Source organism: Hylobates moloch, unplaced genomic scaffold, assembly GCF_009828535.3.
Source record: "Hylobates moloch isolate HMO894 unplaced genomic scaffold, HMol_V3 SCAFFOLD_7, whole genome shotgun sequence".
In the NCBI taxonomy this organism is placed as follows: Eukaryota; Metazoa; Chordata; class Mammalia; order Primates; family Hylobatidae; genus Hylobates; species Hylobates moloch.
This window is the reverse complement of record NW_026652282.1, coordinates 24,627,410-24,634,614: the sequence shown is the minus strand read 5'-3', so window position 1 is coordinate 24,634,614 and position 7,205 is coordinate 24,627,410.

Below are 7,205 nucleotides of genomic sequence, written 5' to 3'. Positions count from 1 at the left end.
GGTTTCTTTCAGTTGGCCAAATGCATTTGAGGTTTATCCATGTTGTTACTTGTATTAATAGTTTGTTTTTTAATCAGTGTTATTTGCTGAATAGTGTTCCACTGTAAAGATATACTATAGTTTGTTTATCCATTCACTGATTGAAGGACATTTGGGCTGTTTCCAGTGTGTGAATAAAGCTGCTATACACATTCACATAGAGGTATTTGTGTGAATACAAGTTTTCTCTTTTTTGGGGAAAAGTGGAATTTCTGGGTTACATGGTACATGTATGTTTACTTTTATAAGAAACTGAAAAACTGCTTCTGCTTTCCAAAGTGACTGTACTATTGTGCAGAGTATGTTCCAGTTGCTCTACATGCTTGCCAGCAACTGAACTTTTAGCCATTTTACTAAATATGTGTTAGTATTTCATTATGGTTTTAATTTGAATTTATCTAATGACTGTAGATGTTGAGCATCATATTATCTGCTTTTTGCTAGCCATATAACTTGTTTGACTAAGTGACAATGAAAACCTTTTTCCTATATTTTTATTGGGTTGTATATTTTCTCATTGATGAGTTCTGAAAGTGTTTATATATTCTGGGAACAGATATGTGATTGACAGATATGTGTTTGACAAATATTTTTTGTCCTGTCTGTGGCTTGTCTTTTCATTTTCTTGACAATGTGTTTTGCTTTCTCAGGTCTTCTACCAATCTGTGTGTTTGGGGCAAGGGATGGGGAGTCCAGGTTGGCCCAATAAGGTTAGGTTCTAAGAGTGGGCTTGCATTCTCCCTCTGTAACCCCCAGGGGCTCTACACTGTCTTACCAGTCTGCATTTGTCCTTTACCAATTTGTCACCTGAACTCTTTTTAGATTTTGGGCTAGTTGGTTGACTTGTGACTGAAGCTCACTTATGGATCCAAATAAAATTGTAAACTTGTTGTTTGTTCAGCTTTTGCTGTTATGGTAAGGGTGAGGATTAAAGCTCTTTCTAGTTCTCTACTTCCCAAGTAGAAACTAGAAGTCCCTTGTTCTGTTTTTAATGTACATTTTCATTTACCAGTGTTGGGAGAATATAATTAAAAACAGAATCTCCTGCCAAGTCAAAAAACTTATCCACAAAGTTAGAAGTGAAAGAAAACAGTTTTATTATTATTAATTAAGCATAAAACCAGAATCTGATGCACATCATAGGCAATCTCTTTAGACTGTGAAAACGGAAAGAAAGCTTACACTTTTATAGGTCCAAAGAGATGCAACCAATTATTCTCAAGATAAGTGATAACTAGTCCTTAAATAAGAAGACTTAACAGTATTCTTTGTCACACATAATTCATCTTAAATTCACCTAGTAATTGGATTGACCATTGGTGTTTCTAATTGTCTTTATCTTAAGGAAATATGAATTTCTCAAATCTTTATGACAGAAGTTAGCTTTGTAATTTAGAACCAGGCCTGAGCCAAAGTTAGGTTTCTATCTTCCCATGGAAACTGGGAGATAGGAGTGCTATATTCCTTAATGATAACATATCAAAGAGATGGCTCTCGGGTCCTTGAAAAAACATTTTTCGATTTAAAATTGGCAAGAGGCATATTTAACTTTTGAAAAAATTTATGTACATTTCAAATAGGCAGAGAAAAAAGTTATAATTACAAGTTTTCTATAGTAAATGTGCTTTCAAGAAAGGGAGAAGAGAAAAGCCTGTTTCCCTGTTGGCATCAGGGAGAATTAATTTTTTCTTATTTTCAATGTGTACTTTCCCTTATACCAGCAAACATCAGGAACAGTCCATTTATACAATATATTTAAATGCTTTAGTTTACCTAAATTTCACAATGTTTCCATGAGGTAAGCCAGAAAGTAATTATTTCTATTGATCTGATTTAAGAGATGAGGAAATAAAACTCAGAAAAGCCAGTTGACTTGTCCAACTGAACACTTCTAAGAATAAAACCAAGGCCTCAAATCCAGCTTCTCTGGCGCCATCTCCAGACCTGATTGTCTAGGCTGCCGTCTCAAAAGCACTTATATTGATAATTGAGTTTATGTTTAGGGACTAAAAATTACATACATGTATACTTTGCAGTTCACAACAAACTTTTAGGATATATAATCTAGTTACATTGAATGTGTCAAAGATTGGTTCAATTGAAAAAATCATTACATTAAGAGCAAAAGGGCCAGCAGAGAGTCAATATTTACTGACATATTTATTATCATTATGTATCATCTAACCTTATTCTTTCCTTCAGTGAACATTTACAGAAAATCTGTTATGTACCACACATCACTCTAGGGGCTGGAAAAGCAGTACTATCCAAACTGATAAAGTACCTGCCCACAGGAAGCTTATATTCTAGTGGGTGGTAGAGAGAATAAATTTTAAAAATATATAAAATGTCAGCCGTTGATATATACAATGCAGAAAGACAAAGCAAGGAAAGGGGAACGAAATGTGTTAGGAAGAGGATACAAAGCTTGCTTTGTTGTTGTTTTTAGTTTTGCAGAGGCCTGAAGGAAGACAAAATTGTGCCATGATGATACTGGGGAAAGAGCATATAAATAGGAGAAGAGTAAGTAAAAGGTTCTGAGGCAGAACAATGTCTATGTATTCAAGTAACAGTAAAGCCAGTATGTGACTGGAGCTAAGTAGAGGAGGAAAGAGAGGTCATGGGGCTAGATAATTAAGGGCCTTGAAAGTGAAATCAGAAGCCTTTGAGTTTTGAAGATGAGTGATATGATCATTTTAAAAAGTTCACTCTGTGTCACAAGACACTGTAGTGGGACCAAGGCAGAAACAGAGAGACCAGGTAGGAGACCACTGCAATTCAGCTGAATTACTGGTACTAAATAGGGAGAAACTTCCCTGCTTTGTCTAATTTTTAAGTTTTGAAATTCCCTTTTTTTCAAAATTGTTTCAATTTTTTTTACAGGAGTTACAGTTAATTAGATTTATGAGACCATGTGAAGAGAACATGCTGACTTTGATACATCAGAAATGCATTTGTTTAGAAAACATTTCATTGACATTTCTTGTAGAAAATAACTTCGCATTAGCATAGGATAGGCTGAGACCGTGACAGCATGAGTCAGTAAGAACTCTCTGAGCTTTGTTTTTCAAATAAGAATTTACTGGATAGTTTACCAAGTAGACAATATGTGGGGTGAAAGAGTTCACACATTTGAATTTATTTTGTTATAACATTTGGGATTATTACTAAGAGAGATACACTGAGGTAAATTCCAATTTACTTAAGAACTGACAAAACTTGATTTAGGTTTGTCGTCTTCTCAGATATTACTGAAATATCTACCGGTCTATTAATAAACACTTGCAGAATATCTTCCATAAATTCAGGATCATTCTGCATGGTGTCTTTGTTTTTATCAAGTGACAATATAATACACGATTCTTCAACTTTAGAATAGTCTTCAAATTCCTTTTTATGTTAAGTAAAAATCTATCCCAAGTCTTTTTAAATTTTTTATAACCTCACTAAGATCTGAAATGCAATTTCTCTGGTCTCTCTGTTAAGTTTGAAATGGGTAACTGTAAACTTTAGATGAAAAACAATATTTATAAATGTTTTTCCATTTTTAACGTTAGAATAAAAGAAAATAAGTAATGAGAGCTCTTTTTTCACCTTTAGATTTCTCATTACCCTCAAAGCATTCCACTGTTTTATGCTTCCTTAATTGAAAGCCTCATGAACATAAATGTTAGCACACTCATGTAAATTAATGTACTTCTTGTGTGGTACTTGTTTCTTAAGAAAAAACTTTCTTGCTATTGTTTATCTTATTTCACATTAATGGGTGCTTGAGAAGCAGCATCTGTTTTCCGTTTTTTTCTTTTCTTTACTAAACGTGTCCACCTTTTCATTCTCTTTAAATTTATCCTTATTATTTTTAATTATTATCATTTTTAAGAATCTAGATCCTAACCTCACCTTTTACATAGACTTAACAATAATAATAATTAAAATAAAGGTGTCATTGACTTCTCTAAGCCACAACATAAATAAGCCCAGTCTAAATCAAAAGCCATCATCTTTCAGGCGTCCATTTCTTTGACCTAATGCCCAGCTGCTTACCTTTCTCATGTAGGTATGCAAAATCAGTTTTCTTCATTTCCATACTCTTTCTAAGATCATAGAAATGTAAGTCCTTATTCTATAAATTCACTTATTTGACATATATGTACAGCATGTAGACCTATTAATATCAGAAAAGGCAAAGGAATATGCATTGCATCCTAAACTCAGATATAATTTAGAACTAGAAGGAAGCTTCTAGATTATTTTTAGCAGTTCTTTTATTTGTAAGCAGAGCAAAGGCCTGAGAAGTTAAGTGGTACATTTCAGGATACACAACAAAGGACAAGTGCTGAGTTGGACTGTTTTTATCATGACTGCTATTTGATGTTTCTGCTGCTATGCCACAATGATCTCACCTTAATAAGTAGTCATAGTAACAGTGAAACAATATTGGAAAAGTAGAATTAAGATTACGTTGACGATGATAATTATGTTATTAAGCACCTCCTTGAACACGCCATTCCTCTTTCTTTCATCCTTAATTACTAAAACAGAGTATAAAGCACTGAGATACACTTACTGTCTTATAGTAACTTATAAGGATGATGATGCTTATTATATAAATAAGTTCCATAAGTATATCTAATTATGAAGCATTTTTGTTTTATAAAAAATAAAGTGGCAAAGTTTTCTTTGATCTGAAAGAGAAGAAATCAAAGGAGGGTCAGGTAAAGTTTAATATGCCCTTTTATTATTTTTTAAGAAGAGTAAAAATTTTAAGTGGTGATTTCTATGTGAATTTTACAATGTAGAAAGTCAAAAAGGCATGAGAGGTTCTAAGAAAGAATCAAGAAAAATAGTAATTCAACAATAAACCCTATTTATTGCGTTCTTAATATGTTCCAGATGTTTCCTGGTTCTGGGCGATAAAAGAAAATAAGACTAAGTTTTGTCTCTTAGGAACTTCAAAGTCCAGTTGGAAGATGAATATTGAAATGAATAAATACTATTTAATAAACTAATTACTACAATATAAATAGAAAACATGATCCAGAGCACAAATGAGGAAGTGGTTTACTCTACATATTAATGTCAAAGAAGGCCCTGCCAGGAAGTGGTGACTAATATTGATGCCAAAAGGCCAGAGTTCTCTCGTGGAGATGTGTGGAGTGTTGTATCTTAGCAAGAGAAGTAGCAGTCTGTTTAGTGGTGCAGAAAATGGAGGCCTTGTTTGAGCAAGGGCCAACATGTTTTTTTATGAGTTCTGCTAACTAGTTTCAGGAGATGGGGATGTAGAATTAGACAGAGAACAGTACCTGAGAAATCTTGTACTATATATGTATCAAATGACTTTTTCATGAGAAGAGAAACATACACATGGATAAAGGAAACAACAATAAAAATGAGAAAACCTAGATTTATTTTGTTGAAAATTGTTGAATCAAAAGCTCAGGATTATGGATATAATATATAGTGTAGTGAAAAGTATTGTTATAGCTTTAGGTAATACAGAAAGTGGTCCACAATTGCATCATTTACCTGACCCTTTTGAAAAGTAGTGGCATCACACTCCCCTCTACGTGTCCCTTTTCACTTGACATTTCCATTAAGAGCTTCAGTATTCTTCTTCCTAGACATCTAGGCTCTTTGCTGTCATCATGCCCATAACCTCGTGACCTGAGGAGATCATGGGATTGTAAAGTAATTCCTTAGCAAATAACAGTGAAGCCTCTGATTTCAGAAAAAGAAGAATGTTCAAATCAACTAATTCAGAGGAGAAAATTGTTTGTTTAAAGGCAACAGAAATGGAACGGGAGGCTGAAGTTTGAGTTGACAAAAAATGAGGATGAAGAAGATGTAGTGATTTGTGTGAAAGGGACTAGAGACTAGGGCCTATACTAAGACCCTTAGAGCCGTATGTTAGATTAAATGTACAAAGTGATAGTAATTTCAAGTGAAGCTATTGGAACAAAGCATAATAAAGAATCCAAATTGACTGTGCCTTTTCATAAGCAAAGACCATGATTTAGTAGCATTTTCTTTGTAATGGGTACTCTATAGGAAATCTAAGATCAATGCCGGATATAGATTTACTTGCATTAAACGTGCTGATTGTATGCTATTTTGAAAGGTTAAGAAAATATTTCAGGAGACTGATGCAATGAAAAGTGTTTGCTTGAATTCTTTTTTAACTTCAACTAGTTGAATTAAACCCTAAAGTGATTCTGTAAAATAATACTTGTAGCAAACATAGTGGCATCCCACCTGTATGTATCATCTTACCCTTACCATCTCTGTTCATGCCTGTGGACTTCAAAATTCACCCAGCTCCTGAATTTATACTTGTTTTGGCCCCAGGGGCTTGGTTTGTAGCTAGGGAGCAGGCCAGAAATGGTGATCAGTTATTAGCTCCCAAGAACACCCCTCAATCAATGATCGATGGAAGTCAGCATAAATATTCCCACTTTCTTGCCTCTCAAGTGGGATAACTATGAGATATGTGTCTTCATTAGAAATAAGCTTCATTCACTCACATTGGTAAATTGCTTAATAATCACCCTTTATTGGCCTACTTCCCTTTCCTTGCTCATTTTCCCAATTTTTTATTGCTATATCTTTAATTTCCAAATTAAATTATTTTCACTCAATCCTTATACTCAGGATCAGTTGGTTTCTAGTGGAATTCAAAGTAAGACTACATAATTTCCTTATAATGAGACATATCAAAGGAAGATTATACTACATTATTGAATTTCTATGGTAAACATGAGGAGACATGTTATATGTCAAATAGTGCAAAATACATAAGATAATAAAGACTATCCTAGGTCTATTAACCCAGAAACTAAGTGTCTACATGCAAATGATAAAGAACAAATAGAATATCTGTTGTTACGATGATTGCAAACTCTGAAAGCTTCTTTTTTATTTTCCATCTTTTACAAATTAATTTCTAGTTTTTTTTTCTTTGTTTAAAGGATACGAGTAAAGTCATTGCTCCTATCGGTTTTGTAGGTTACTGTAACTTCTTATCAAAGTTATGGCATTATCAAAATTGTGTGCACCATGACTTGAATATTTACATCTGAATCAGTTAGTATTTGCTGCTGATAAACCATCCCAAAACTCAGTGGCTTAAAACAAAGACCATTCATTTAGCTTGCAATTCTGCAGGGCAT